The sequence below is a fragment of the Talpa occidentalis genome, unplaced genomic scaffold (genome assembly GCF_014898055.3).
Source record: "Talpa occidentalis isolate TD23 unplaced genomic scaffold, MPIMG_talOcc4v2.1 talOcc4.4, whole genome shotgun sequence".
Taxonomy (NCBI): Eukaryota; Metazoa; Chordata; class Mammalia; order Eulipotyphla; family Talpidae; genus Talpa; species Talpa occidentalis.
In genome coordinates, this window is record NW_023604295.1 from 91,397,397 (window position 1) to 91,413,272 (window position 15,876).

General features: G+C 43.2%; 1 protein-coding gene across 5 annotated transcripts in view; it reads left to right on the forward strand.

The window, feature by feature from the left end:
* Window positions 1–6,999: 6,999 nt before the first annotated feature.
* The window catches only part of PLSCR4 (phospholipid scramblase 4), a 39,195-nt gene continuing 30,318 nt past the window's right edge, over window positions 7,000–15,876 (forward strand). For all 5 annotated transcript variants that reach the window (XM_054700752.1, XM_037525827.2, XM_037525830.2 and 2 more), the window contains exon 1: window positions 7,000–7,221. The gene's annotated coding sequence lies outside the window, so the exon portion shown is untranslated. The remainder of the gene's footprint in view (window positions 7,222–15,876) is intronic.

Sequence of the window (15,876 nt, forward strand, 5' to 3'; positions counted from 1 at the left end):
TTTTGAAGAGAAAAGTCATAGAAATTGTTCAATTTACAGCGGGAAAAAATGAGAAAAAAATAAGTCTTGCTGACCTGTGAGACATCAAATAACCTAACATAGATTAATTGGATTTAGAGAAAGAAAGAGAATAGTGTAGGGATATAGTTTAAAGAAATAATGGCTGGGCCTCCCTGGTGGCTCACGCAGTTAAGCACAGCGCTGTGAAGCTGTCCACAGCCTCTGCATTGCAGGTTCAATCCCCGCCGGACTCGGAGCAACCCACTTCATGAGCAGACCTCTCCTGACTTGCCCGCTGCTCCCCTCAGCAGTGTATTTCCGTACTTCTGCCTGCTCTGCTCCCTGCTTTGTATCTGGTGAATCCTCTCACCCTCCCACGCATCTGGCCTGTGCCCCAGTTATTGTGTAAATAAAATTAATCTTTAAAAAAAAATAATAATGGCTTCAAGGAAGCAGAAACAATGGCCAATTTGTACCCATGTATGTATTTCTTTTCAGGAAGTCCATGATCAATTCTTCCCTGGAATAGATGGGATGATTTAATATATACTTTCTCCTTACCCTTTATGACCACTAGCACCTTTGGAAACTTTGTCCTGAAATATCTTGCCCATCATTTCCTAGTCATTAAATATCTTTTACTGATTTACTGTTTTACAAATGGTGGTTTGAAAGCTTCTCAAATTTCATGGAAAATATAAAACTAAAGCAGAAGTTGCTAACTTTACCACTTGGAGTCTGCTGCTTGGAGTCTGCTGCTTGGATTCACTGTAGTGGAAAGTGGGTCTGCTGTTTGCCCAAGTGCTAGCCATGGTTACCTTGGCCCCATTTCCAAACAATAAGCAAAGTCCATGATAGATGGGATGACAAGCTTCTGCACACAAACTGTACAAAACCCTGCCATTTCTGCTTTTCAAGGCTCAGGAGCTTTCCCACTGAGCCAGCCAATGTGAGGAATGAAGTCCTCTCTCCACCTTTCTGAGTACTGCCTGATTTCTCTAGGAATTGCTGTTACAAAACTGCATATCTATGTGTAGGTATAGGATAAATAGTTTTGAGGCTTTTCTGCCCTCCCACCATTAGGATTGTCCTGCTAATGGAACACCTGCAGTTGTTACATTGTTGTAAGCTGTCTTATTTACTTTTGTGGGCCATGGCTCAGTATTGAAATAGTGTAATGGCAGGAAGGGTACAGTGAGGGTTCTCTATGACCTGAGTAGACTGGGTAGAGGAAGAGAGAGTCCTGGAGCCCTCAGTGGCTTTTGAGGCTTTTATTGGGATTTTACTGGGTACAAAGCAGGCAGGGGTGCCAGGGGCCCGGGAAGCTGGCAGGCCTCCCAGCCCCCAGCAAGTCTTCACTCTATCTGGGCTCTCGGGCGTTTTCTGGTGGCCTTGTCCTTTGCTGCTCTTGTGGTTCTGCTGCTTCTCTCTGCTCTCCTCACATCCCCGTGAAGCCACCCTTATAAGCCCAGTCTTAGCCCAGGTGTACCCACTTGATCATGCCCACACCCTACTCCAGGTGTCCGCCATCAGGCGTGAATTCAAGGATCCATCATCAATCCTAATAGCGGAAGGGCAGAAAAGCCTGATACTTTACTTACCCTACAGATACTCACCAAGAGAAGCAGAGGCAGGAGAGAGAAGGAGAAGAAAGAACGCCAGAGAAGCCCAAAGTGAAGACTTGTTGGGGACTTGGAGGCCAATTGGCTTCCTGGCTCCCCAGCACCCCTGCCTGGTGTGTACCTTGTTGCTGCACTACCTGTAAAAGCTCAATAAAAGCCTGAGAAAGCCACAGAGGGCTCCAGGACTCTCCTTTACCCCCGTCTGCCGGATCATAGAACCAGCTCAGTGGCCCATCCTTCCCCTACAGTAGGGTAAGTGGAAGTTAGCAGGATTTTTCCCACCCTCCCACCATTAGCATCAATGATCGACACCTGTGGTCTTACATGTGTGCCTGATGGTGGTACTTGGAGTGTGGTGTGGGCGGTGCGTTGATTAAATGCATCTGACCTGGGAGACAGCATTTAAGGGCATGAGCAGAGGACCTTGTGGTGGAGAGTATCAGAGAAGGGCTAAGAGAAGAAAGAACATATAGCGATTCACAGGGGGGCCAAGTTGTGTCTTCCTGGCATCTCATTTCCCCTAACCTGTGGGGATGATGCCAAAAGCTCCAAGGTTGTCTTTCCAGCTGCCTGAATTGAAGATAAACCTACCGGGCCTGGGATGGTAACAGCACACGATGATATTCAGAGAACTCTTAAGTAGGATGAATATAAACAAAAGTATACATCATAGACAAACTACAGAAAACTGAAGTTACAAAAATTCATTGTAAAACCAAAAATATAAGTCCCATCAGTTAGAAAGGGAGGTCAGAAGGAACTATCTGTCCACCCAGAACTCCACTTCCAGTGAAGATACGTTTAAAGGAATGCACACAAAATACTAGTATTTCCAGATTTAAAAGTTGAAAGAATAGCTATAGTTTAGAAATACTAAATGAAATTCTCCAAACCTAAGGAAGTTGACAATAGATAAAATTCTGATCTACAAGAAAAAATGAAAAGTGCATGAAATGTGACCAAATATAAAGATTTGCTTTTCTTCCCTTAATATCTGTAAAAGACAAATCACTGCTTTGGCAAAAGCTAACATTGTATTGTGTAATTGTATTTATGTATACATGACAGCAATTGTAGTAGGATTGAATAGCTGAAAAATACTGGTACAGATTTTTTTGGGTTCAATTTTAAGTCTAAGGTAGAATTTTAACTCTAAGCAGACTGGGGTAACCTATGAACTACCAGTAAAAAGAAAATAATACAAAAAGGTATAGTTAAGGAACAATTGCATTACTAAAATAGAATTAGCACAGGAAATAGGAATTTTTGAAAGCTTAAAGTATTCAAATCAAACCACTATCAGATCAGAAAGACATGGGTGTGAACCATTCTTCTTGCCCTCAATACCTGTGATCTTGGGTATAGGACAGACTTTCAGTTATGTATTCCCTCAAGCAGATTGCTTTACAAGACTTGTTTGCTCTTGAATTTCTTGTCATCTTTCATGTGGCCATTGTGAAGATTTTCACTTAAGCTTAATCTCTTGATCATTCTCATGAACTTAAAACAAAGGTAATGAATAGTTTTATATTTTGCTTTAGTTTTGGCATTAGTTTATGTGTTCAATATAAAACTGTTTCTGTATTTGAGCAATGCCCTGTGTAATTGTTACACACAAATACAGTAATAATTTTTAAAATCCATACTCATACATACTGACAAATAACACGGATACAAGGGGAAATGAAAAAGTTAGGGTTGGTGTCTCACGAAGCCGCAGCAGAAACTTCGCAGACTCTCAGGCAAGCAAGCGACAAGAAGCAGGTTTGTTTAAAGAAAGAAGTTTACTGAAGAGAAGAGGAACAGAAATAAAGTGGGACTCCCAGGCCATGAAACCAGGCCAGGGAGGGGCAAGGAAGCCAAAGCGGAGTCATGTCTCAGGGAATTTATACCTTCTTTCCCTCATTATTCTAAAGCTCCACCAGTCTCTGTGATTGGTTAGTTCTCGGTTGTCTCAATCTGCTATTGAGCGGGGGATCTTTACATTCCTTATCTAACAGGTTTGTCTTTCCCCATTTGTTGCATCTTCCCCCTTGTTTGATAGATTTATCTTTATGGCCCAGTCTCCCAGATGAGCACCCCTGCATTTTAGGGAAGAGAAAGTTAAACATCAGCTATCGAAGAAAAACAGGCTGCCACCTACTGGTCTTAGTGGTGACCCCTTCTCATCTCCTCCTTGCATAAATATCCCTGCACTCTGTCAAAGGGGAGAACAGTGGTCTACCAGACATGAGTCTTCTGCCCTAATTAAACCACTCTCTGTTTCCCCAAATGCCACCTCCCTTTATCACCTCAAGGAAACCAAGGCCAGCTTTAACAATGTTATCCTTGGTCCTAGGATGTTTATTATTCCAAGTGGAATTAGTTACATTCTTCTAGTTGTCCTTATCTCTGAAGCCTTCCTAAACTCCTCAGAGGTCCCTTCCTGCAATGTCTCTAAACTGCCCAATAACCCTAACTTGCCCTATGTCTCAATCTTCTTCTCTTATACAAACTTCTCCATAGTATACTGCCAAGTACTCTTCAGAGCTCTGATTTACTTCTACTCAGTTGCTGATTTTTTTTTTAATTTGTATATGTAATTTTAATATTTAATCAAGATTTTAAAATACTTTAGTTTCTGTGTGTATAAATCATTTATTTTCTACAGGTAATTGTAGGGTAAATAGTTTTCAGGCTTTTCTTCCCTCCCACCATTAGGCTTGCCCTGCCTGATGGGGCACCTACAGTTGTTACATTGTTCTGTTGTTTACTTCTGAGACACAGGGCAAGCTAGGAATTAGGCAGTTTTAGGGACACTGCAGGAGGGGACCTCGGAGAATTGAGGAAGGCTTCAGAGATAAGGGCAGCAAGAGGAGTGTAACTAATTCCACCTGGAAAAACAAACATCCCAAAACCAAGGACAACATTTAACGTTGGCCTTAGTTTCCTTCAAGTGATAAAGGGAGGTAGAGATTGGGGAAATGGAGAGTGGTTTAATTTATGGACAACTTAGAAGGGCAGCTGTTTAACTTCAATGCAGGGATGCTTATCCAGAAGACTGGGCCATAAAGATAAAGATGCAACAAATGGGGAAAGAGAAAGCTGTTAGATAAGGAATGTGAAGATCCCCCACTCAGTAGCAAATTGAGACAGCTGAGAACTAACCAATCACTAAGAGACTGGTGGCGTTTTAGAATAATGAGGGAAAAAAGGTATATATTCCCTGAGACACAGCTCCACTTTGGCTTCTGTAAGGGCAGGACAGGACACAGTGCAGGTTCTCTGATCCCATGCAGACCGGGTAAAGGAGGAGTCAGAGTCCTCAGTAGTTTTGCAGGTTTTTTATTTGGGGTTCACCAGGCATATGGCAGGCAGGGGTGCTGGCTGGGGGGCTGGGAGGCTGGGAGGCAAGTCTTCACTCTATCTGGGCTCTCTAGCATTCGTTCTGTTACTTTTCGGCTTCTCTTTCGGTTTTGGCTTCTTCGGCTTCTGCTGCTGCTGCTGCTGGCGTCCCCCCATGACACCTCCCTTAAAAGCACAGTCTTAGCTCAGCTGAATCCCATCTACCTATGCCCACACCCTATTCCAGGTGCCCGCCATCAGGCATGCATTCAGGACAAGGATCCATCATCTATCCTGATGGCGGAAGGGCAGAAAAGCCTGATATTTTCTTTACCCTACAGCTTCCTTGCCCCTCCCAGGCCTGGTTCCCTGGCCTGGGAGTCCCACTTTATTTCTGTTCTTTTTCTCCTTAATAAACTTTTTCTTTCTCTAAACAAACCTGCCTCTTCCCGCTTGCGTGCCTGAGCGTCTGCGAAGTTCCTGCTGAGGCTTCATGAGACACCAACCTGTGGGGGGTCTAGTGGCTGGGGCTCACCGCTGCCCTGCAGCCTGGGATCCGTTCCTGGCTGGGAGACTAGGCCTGACAATTCTGGTATCACTTCTTTGGACCATGGGAGGAGTATTGAGAGAGTCACCAAGAGAAGCAGAGGCAGGAGAAAGTAGCAGGAGAGAGAAAGGTTGAGAAAGAAGGCCAGAGTGAAGACTTGGTGGGAGCTTGGAGGCCTATGGGCCTCCTAGGCCCCCGATACCCCTGCCTGCCGTGTCCTTGTTTGCAACACTACATGTAAAGCTCAATAAAAACCGGAGCAAGCCACCGAGGGCTCCAAGACTCTCCTTTACTCTGTCTGCCGAATTATAGATAACCTGCTCAGTGTCCTCCTGCCACTACAGTAATACAGAAAAATATAAACCTTTAAATTTCTAAGCTTTACATAATTTCATAGTTAAGGATTGTAGAGTAAAGGTGGCACAGAGCAGGTTTCTATGATTCGGCAGACCGGCGGGTAAAGGAGGTGTCTTAGAGCGCTCAGTGGCTTTCTCAGGGCTTTATATACAGTGTGGCAAACAGGTACACAGCAGGCAGGGTGCCAGCAAGTCTTCATTCTGGGCTGCTTTGTCTTCTTTTTTCCTCTTCTCTCCTGCCTCTCTCTTGCTTCTGATTCTCCAGGTGAGTATCTCAGTACTTCTCCCATGGCCCACAGAAGTAAACAAGACAACAATGTACCAACTGCAGGTGCCCTATCAGGCAGGGCAATCCTAATGGTGGGAGGGCAGAAAAGCCTGAAAACCATTTACCCTACAACGGTGTAGCCCAACTTTACCTCAATAAACGTAATTGGAAAAAAAAAAAAGGTGTATTGAGAGATCCTATAATTGAATTATACAAAACATTGAGAGTTGGTACTGATTTAAAGTTAAACCACCCTGATTCTCTTACAAGACCAGGGCTATTCACATTTTCCTAGTTGCCATCATTGGATTTTGCTCCTGCCCCTGAGCCCTTACACAGCTGAACCCTATTAGTTTGAAAAAAGCTTGCGTGCCTAGGGACAGTAATTAACAAATGGCATTCTCCCACAGACGCCAAAAACAGGAAACTCTGTGTCCCCGCCCCTCTTTTCGGGCCTCCTTTCATTTCGCCCTCCAGCCTCTAACTGGCCTGCGATTCCGCCAAAGAGAAAACAAAATGCCTGGGCCCCGGGCCAGAGCGCCTCTAGCCAGCACAGCACGGCCAAGGCCAATTCTCTAGGCTAACAGGACTCTTGCGAAAGAGTGGTTTCCTCTTTTGTTTCCCAAGTTTAGGAGTGCACCCGGGAAGCCCAGCTCTTCCTCCCAAGCTGGAAAACCTTCCTTTCTCTGATTAGGGCTTATGTCTTCTTACATTTCTTTTCACCTCCTATTAGAGCTGTAATAAAGTATTTTCTCCACTTCCTCGTCCTCCTAGTATTTACTGCGAAGCGAAGAGCAGGGAGTCCTACGCCTCCCCAACATCAGCCGAGAAGGGAGGAGCTCCCAGCACCGGCGGGGGGGGGGGGGGGGGGGGGTGTGTAGGGCCGCCGAGTTCCCGGAGGCCTCTGGCCTTGGGGCGGGTTGCCGCCACTCCCGACCGCACCCAAGTCCGCCACCCCTCCCTCCCCTCTCCTAATACTTTGTTTTCTATTTGGAAAAACCCTCCTTTTTCTTCCCCTTTTCTCCTCCCCTTTCTCTTTCCTCTGCGGATAACGTTTGCATCGCAGGCATCGCGAGTTGTGCAGCGCTGACAGCCGGTCGTGAGGTGAATGGGGTCGGGTGCGTGGAGAGCGGGGTCGGGGGCCAAAAACGCTTCAGCTTCAGAGCCAGAGCGTCGGGGGTGGAGATCCAAGCCGGGGGACCAGCAGAGCGTGTTAGTTGCTGGTGGTGTCCCCAGCACCAGGCCCGGAATCCTCAGGTGGTTATCCAACTTGGGGCCCCCAACGGGAGCATGTACGCTTTGGGACTGTTGGTTACCTGTTTCCTGCCCGGGATTGGGACTGCCCCCCCTCCCTCCCTTCTATACGCCCCACCCCCCTTCCCAAATCTTAATATTGGCCTCCAAGGCCTGGCCAATGGAGACTTTGTCTTGGAGAGACTGTTCTGTAAGCAGAAATCTGCTCTAGGAGAGCAGACAGTGCTGTGCTTTCTGTCAGCCGCTCTGGCCCTAGTTTTTTTTTCTGGAAGAAGTGGCTTTGTGTGGGCTGCCCTTGCAACCAGGGAGTTAGTTCATGTGTTGGCTGACTGGGCTTCTCTTGCCTAGTCTCTGGGGCATTATCCCCTTGCAGCTCTGCTGGACTAGTACCTACTCACAGGTAGGATTTATAATGTCTACAAACTGGGGATAGGGATTGGCTTGGGAGGAAGTCCTGGGGGTCTCAAGAGAGAAGTGCTGACCTCAAATGAAAAGCAATCAGCAATCAGTTTATTTCACCAACAAAAATGTGTTCATTTGGAAGCAATGGCAGAAGGGCTGTTTGGAAAGTAGAGTTTTATGGTGAGTCATAAAACTGCAATCAAAGCGAGCTGCCCCTTTATATCTCTAGAGAAACCCTCCTCCTCCCTCTGAGGTAGGATAGCAACTTCCCTTTTGTGTTGGAGATGCAAGTCCTGTTGCATCAGGTCCTTTGGTTACCTGATTGAGCAAGCATATGAGGGAATTCTCAGCTTCTGGACCTCATTTAAATAGTTGCTATATATGAATTTTCACATTTTGATCAAGATCCTTCTCTGAAAGCACTGCCCAACAAGAGTTGGGTTTATACTGAATTCAGTGACCTGTTTTTTCTCAGTGCTAGTGTAACAGGGTGGTCCCGAGGAAAGGGGGAGGTTCCCTGCCCCACCCAAGGGAGGGTGGAGCTGAGCAGGGAGAGGAGAAGCTGCAGAAGAGACTGAGGAAGGAAGCAGGATGGAGCCAGGAGACCTGGAGGAGGCGCATGGAGCCTAGAGACACGTGAAGAAACTGCGCTTGTCTTTTGGTCGTGGACTAGGTGACACAGATGTGGGTGAGACCCGTGGGGAGGTGACAATGGCAGCTTTTATCTTAATCTGTTATAGGACAGGGAGAGGGGCAGCCCAAGTCCCGCAAACCTGCCTATTCTAAATGGGTTCTGCCATCCGCCGCATCAACACAAAACATAGGAGACTTTAATGGGAAGGAACTTTAATAAAACTAGGAAACGATACAGGTAAGGCAAAGAGTCTAGTTTCTAAATGAAGCATCCAGAGTTACCCGTCCCCTTGAGACAGGGCAAGCTAGGGTTATTAGGCAGTTTTAGGGATAGTGCAGGAGGGGACCTCTGAAAAATTTAGGGAGGCTTCAGAGATAAGGACAAGCAAGGGAAGGTAACCCATTCCATTAGGAAAAACAAACATGCCAGGACCAAGGACAACATTGTTAATGCTGGTCCTGGTCTCCTTCAGGTGGTAAAGGGAGGCGGAGATTGGAGAAATGGAGAGTGGTTTAATTTATGGTCACATTAGAAGGGCAGCTGTTTAACTTCAATGCAAGGATGTCCATCCAGAGGACTGGGCCATAAATTTAAAGATGCAACAAATGGGGAAAGAAAAAACAAATAAGGAACGTGAAGATCCCCCTACTCAGTAACAAATTAAGTGAGACAGCCAAAAACTAACCAATCACAAAGAGACTGGGGCAGCTTTAGAATAATAAGGGAAAAAAGGTATATATTCCCTAAGACACGACTCCACTTTGGCTTCCTTGCCCCTCCCAGGCCTGGTTCCCTGGCCTGGGAGTCCCACTTTATTTCTGTTCTTTTTCTCCTCAATAAACTTTTTCTTTTTCTAAACAAACTGCCTCTTCTCGCTTGCTTGCCTGAGCGTCTGCGAAGTTCCTGCTGCGGCTTCGTGAGACACCAACCCGTGGGGGGTCTAGCGGCTGGGGCTCAGCACTGCCCTGCAGCCTGGAATCCGTTCCTGGCTGGGAGACTAGGCCTGACAATTCCGGTATCACCCTCGTGGGTAAAAGTCCATCCAAATGGGATTGGCCCAGAACAAGGCCCCAAAGCCTGCTACAAGTCTAAAGCATCTTCCAGTGGGGACCCACAGAAAAGGGTCACAAACAACTGGACAAGCCCGGAAGGAAAAGAGCAAAATCAACATCAAGATAAAAGCTGCCATTGTCACCTCCCCACGGGTCTCACCCACATCTGTGTCACCCAGTCCACGACCAAAAGACAAGCGCAGTTTCTTCACGTGTCTCTAGGCTCCACGCGCCTCTTCCAGGTCTCCTGGCTCCATCCTGCTTCCTTCCTCAGTCTCTTCTGCAGCTTCTCCTCTCCCTGCTCAGCTCCACCCTCCCTTGGGTGGGGCAGGGAACCTCCCCCTTTCCTCGGGACCACCCTGTTACACTAGGACTAACCTTCCTTGTATGTCATGGCCCATGTTGGAGGGAGAGAGTGCAGATTGTAAACCTCCAGGTTACTAGGTAGTCTGCAGTTCTATTGAGGATGTGGTGCTTTATTTAAATATATCATGTGAATCCAAGAGTCTGAAGTTTGGCTGCATATCGATTTGATAGCAATGCTTGATGGGGGGGTGGGGTGGGGGGGGAGACAGGGGCAAATGGGGGAGGATTCCAGAAAGACTGAAGAGTCTTTCTGGAGGTGTGTTTTCCAGTAGTTAAAATCTCCAGGTTTCAAGCTATGTCAATAAAAGTCTTCATCTTGCTGTTGCGTTCTATGTAAAGATTGCTCAGCCAGACATGGTTATTTTTGATAGAAGTGTTATAGAAGACGTGAAACAAAGATTTTCACTGCGAGTCCTGCAGACCTAATGTGCTTTATGGTGACCAGCGCAAGAAAAATTACTTTGGGCTGGTCAACCACGGGTGAAGCTTGGAAATCACGTTGGGCGCCAAGTTGTTATAGAGCAGCCCTGATATTGAACAGGTTGCCTGGCTGTGGGTCCTCATCCGTGCTCTTACAAGGGACTTATTAATACTCCACTACAGGCACACACAAAAGGTTAATAAAAGGTTTATTTACAAGGGAAAAGGAAATAAGGAAAATGTACAACTCAGGGAGAAAATAGGAAAATAAAGTCTTTAATACGTCCTAACCGATCTGCTGACCTGGAAACCCAAAGTCACTCTCAGAGCTGGGACGCTGTGAGCTGGCGTAGAGCCAAAATGGGGGACCCCCCCCCCAAAGCCCACGTGTCTGCCTTTATACCAACTTGGCTGCTTAACCCCACCCTCAGGTCCCAGCTACCTTCCCTTTGGTGGTAATGGGATTTGGAGTTCCCAGAGTCTTTGGCTTTGGCCTAGAGTGGGGGTGGAGTCCACAAAGCCTATATGGAATTTAGCTTTAGGACATCCTTTTCCCCCTAACAGAAGCAAGTAGGCCTTTACAATAGTGAAGTGTATTTCCTTTAATCAGTGTGCCTGAAAAGAGGAATGGGTTTAGGTGCAATTGGGAATATGGTAGCTATCTCAAAGATCTGCAGTGTAAAAGAATCAAAGGCTGTGCTTTTGGCCAAGGTAAGTTAGAATTTCTACACATTTGGCCACCAGAAATACACTACTACTGTGTTGGTGTTGCATTTGACCAAACCAAAAGGTTCAAGGGTGATAAGCACAGTGGAAATGTTGCAAAATATTTGCACAAACTTTGCATAAATATAAATGTTGCAAACATTTGTCCAAATAAGTTTGCACAAACTTATCAGCACTTGGCTAATAAAATGGATTCGTTAATTACTGTGGAGTTCAGTAGGTTTCCCCAGGTAGAGATCATTTTTTCCAAAAAGACTTTGGCCACAGAGGAGGCGATAACCTGTTAATAAGGAACAGTTTCTCAGTCTATAGCGAAACCATACAGACCATGACCAAAACATGTTTACCCATGAGATGGGTTTGTCAAACCTTTCATGTCTCATTAGGGATTTTAAAATGTCCAGGAGCAATGCAAACAGCTTTCTTTGGTTGTATTTTGAACAGGTAGCACAAGAAGGAAGGCATTTTTTATGCTTTAATATCTCTCTACCAATATTGCTTCACAAATGGTATCATTTTACTGGTGGGCCAGTGGTTTAATTGCATGTAGAGTGGTCAGGAATGGAAATTTTAAAGTCCCTAGTAGGACTGGGTTGTTATTTTGTCTAAAGCAGAGTTTTTTTTCTTTTTATTATACCAACAATTGTTGACTTTCCAATCTTATTTCTCCTTCTGTGGGGCCAATTCTTAGGTTCTTTAGTCAGTTTTCCTAAATTATTTGGAAAAATGTTTCTTTGGAATATGATAGAGGCTTGATTACTGTTAGTTCCTTTAAGAGCAGTATTACTTGAGGAAATACCAGCTAAAAAAGTGATTGCCTTTAGCTTTCAGAGTCCTTTATAGAATGCCCCAGAATTTTAATAATAACTTAGGCAGGAGGTAAATGTGTAGATCCAACAATTCCTGAACATAAAGGCTATTTTTAATTTTACATCCACGTGAGTAAGGAAGCCATTCCAAAATTGTGAACTACTCCTAAAGCATATCTGCTAACAGTATAAATATTGGCAATTTTGTCCCAGGCTAAGCTGCTATCTCTTGTGCTGGCATACAATTCAGCTTCCTGGGCTGTAATGGCCAAAGGCAAAAATGCCACTTCACTTACATCAAAGGGTGTTGATAATACATGTCCAGGACAAACTTTTACAATGAAATATTTCAAAATACTCTGTGTAACCTGAGAAATCTGCATCCGTAAAGGGATTTCTTGATAGTCATCCTGAGGAAACAATAAAATACACTATTCGATTTAGCAAGATACAGCACATGATTTAAAAACCTATTTAAAAAAATTATGTAGAATTAGGGATATATGTGAAAATGCCTTAAGTGCATATATATAAATAAGAATACAATAAAATAAATAATACTTTTTCTAGATAAAGGTATTTTTTAAAAGCATAAGTAAATAAATTAACTGAGTTTTCAAGTAATTGTTTAGCTCATGGGGAAAAAAAACTGCAGGAAGATTTCAATTAAAAGAAAAATGTGTGTGTGTGCCTTAACACATAATAACATATTATAAAGCTATAGTAATTAAAAAACAATGTAATAGGGAATAGACCTATCAGGCAAATCAGTGAAACTGAAAAAACTGATTTAAAGATAAAAGGAAAGCTGATGATTTGATAAGCAGGCATTCTAAATAAAGGTGTGGGGAAAAATAACATTTAATTCATCGTACTTAGACAATTAGGTATTTGGAAAACTAATAACTAAAACTTTCCTTCACTCTTAATGCCCAAATGTAATTGATACAGAATGCTGGCCTCAGTTTCCCTCAGCCAATAAAAGGAATAAGAGTTTGAGGAGAAGGAAAATAGTTTAATTTGTCTACAAACTGAGGGGGGCAGCAGGCTCATATTTGAAAGTCCACCATCCTACTCTTAGGCAGAGTTCAGGGGTGTTTATATAAAGGAGTAAAACAAAAGGGAGATGAGCAAGGGCCAGCGTAGTGCCAGGAAGGCACAGAGCTGGTTCCCTATGATCTGAGCAGACTGGTAAAGGAGAGTCCTGGAGCTCTCAGCGGCTTTTCAGGCTTTTATTGGGCTTTTACATGTAGTGTGGCAACCAGGTAGGAAGGTGGGGCAGGCAGGGTAGGGGGTGCTTAGGAGGCTGGTAGGGCTCTCATCCCCCTGTGAATCTCCACTCTTGACTGGGCTCTCTGGCATTCTCTCTCTTGCATTTTCTCCTCTTCTGCTTCTCTTAGGGAATATAAATATTGTAGCAATGGCCTACAGAAGTAAACAATACAACTGAATATAATAATGTAACAAAATGCCGGTGCCCTCCATCAGGCTTGCAATCCTAATGGTAGGAGGGCAGAAAAGCCTGAAAATCATTTATCTTACAGTGGGCATGTCCTTTTGATGCAGGCATAGGGAGATTTGGGTAGGTACCACCTTGCTTTGTTAACACCTGATGTTTAACTTCCTTATTACCCTCTTAGGGATGTCTTCCCTTTTCTTTAGAATGCAAGAACACAAACTTGTTCAGTGCAACAAATAGGAAAGTTTACCTGATGGAGCAAGGAGAAAGACCTGTCCTGTTTTACTGCATCATAATCTAAATTGCTTGCTAATTTAAATCAAGTATATGAAACCTAAGAATAAAAGAAAACCTGGATAATTGTATTTGAGCATGGCATGTGGGAAAAGCATGTTTGATACAAAAATTGAGAACCCAGTTAGAGAAATGATTCATATTAATATTTTCATGCAAAAGGCCAGATATAAACAGAAAAGTTATCAGAAAGTTAATATTGTTGCTAGAACTCTCAATGATTTTTAAAATTAACTCTCCAATTAGAGGATAAAAATATTCAACTCAAAAAGGAGAAATGCACATCACAAGCAGTATAAAAGCTGTTAGCTACACTAATTATCAAAAAAAAAAGACAGTTTTTGCCTTTTTTGAAAGAATAATAATAGTATGTCACAAGGAAAATAAACTTTTAGAAGCTCTTAATAGAAATATTTGGGTGAAACTGATTGAATGGTGATACTTATTAAAATGTTCAAATACTCATTTGTTGGAATTTATCATGATCCCAAGTGTGCAAATAAAACTTGTACCCAAGATGATCACAGTAAAATTGTAATATACAAACTTTGAAAATAATTCTATATCCATTGGTGAGGATTTGATTACATAATACATAGTATATCCAAAAGTGGAAGATACATACTTTAAAACATTTGATATCTCTATATGTCCTAATGTAGAAATATTTCCAAAATATATCATAAAATCAAACACAAGCAGAAATAAAAATAAGTTGAAACATGATATGTGTGTACATATCTATGTATACAGATATTTATTTTTTTTAAAAGATTTGTTTATTTATACAATAGCTGGGGTATAGGCCGAAAGTGTGGGAGAGTGAGGGGATTCACCAGAGACAGAATGGGGAGCAGAACAGGCAGATGGACCGAAAGCACTGCTGAGGGGAGCAGTGGGCACGACAGGAGAGGTCTGCTGAGCCATGTGGGAATCTCCCTGGCTGGCCGGGAATCAAACCCATACTGCAGAGGCTGTGGACAGCTTCACAGCGCTGTGCTCAACCTGCTGCTCCACCGGGGAGGCCCTATACAGATATTTGTATATAATATAACTTTTTCTAAGTAATAACTTAGAACATAGACTGAATTATGTATTAAGTATGTTCACATTCTATTACATAGTTCTGTAAAGTATGTATGCTTATAAGGAATAAATAATGTTACTATAATAGGAAAATAATAAAGATCTGAGAATTTAATAAGTAGTTTATACAGATTACTTTCTGGGTATATCAGTTGTCATACATTGCAAAAGAAATATATTCTCTTAAACAAAGCTTTCCATATTCTTCTCTTCTTTAACTTTCTCTTTGAATGTCCCTTTTCATCTTCATCATTTGAAAATCTTTCATTTTCGGGCCTCCCCGGTGGCGCAGCGGTTGAGTGCTGGGTTGTGAAGCTGCCGGCAGCCTCTGCAGCACCGGTTTGATCCCCAGCCGCTGGGAGAGGGTCCCACATAGCTTGCAGACCTCTTCTTCCGCGCCCGCTGCTCCCCTCAGCAGTGTACTTAGTCAGTCTGCCTGCTCTGCTCTCCCCTCTGGCTCTGGTGAACCCAGTGCTTGTATAAATAAAAAAATAAATCTTTTAAAAAAAAAAAGGAAATCTTTTGTTTTCTCTGTCCTTAATACTGATTCTGCTGGGCCTTTCTGTCCCTTTCCTATGGGTTCCTACCAGGAGGTGCCTTAGACTTGTGGCAGGCTTTCGATCTCAGAGGCCCTGCTTTGGGCCAACACTGTTTGGCTAGGCATTTACCCACAGGGACATGGGTCACTTTGGGTGCTTAATTTAAAACGTTATCCTTTTTTGGTCTTTCTTGCACACTAATTTTATTAAAGCTCCTTTCTGTTAAAGTAGATTTTGACTTGATGAGGCAGATGGCATATCCTATTTAGAGTGATCAGGTTTGGGGGTCCTGGGGAACTTCTCCACTACCCTGTAACAATTGCTATGATATTTCAAGTAGGCACATATTTTAAATATTTTGCCTGAGGAATTTCACAACTTGTTAATTTTTCTATAAACAGAAAGTACATAATGTTCATGTTTTTGCCATTACAGTCATTTAAAAATGAATATCCCTCATATAGTACTACAAAGTGGTAAAAAAGAATGTATTACAAAAATGCAATAAAAATAAATGACACATTTTGAAAGAACAATTAACATGAAACCAGGTTCTAACACTATTCAATTTATGTTAAAATAAGAAAAAAAAACTAGCCAAGAGAAAAAAAGACAACTGTCAAACAGGCTGTTCACAGAAATGGAGATGCAGATGATGTAATCATCTTCGTTTTAAGATGTCAAAAATAAAACTCTTTTTTTTAAACTTTCAAATTGG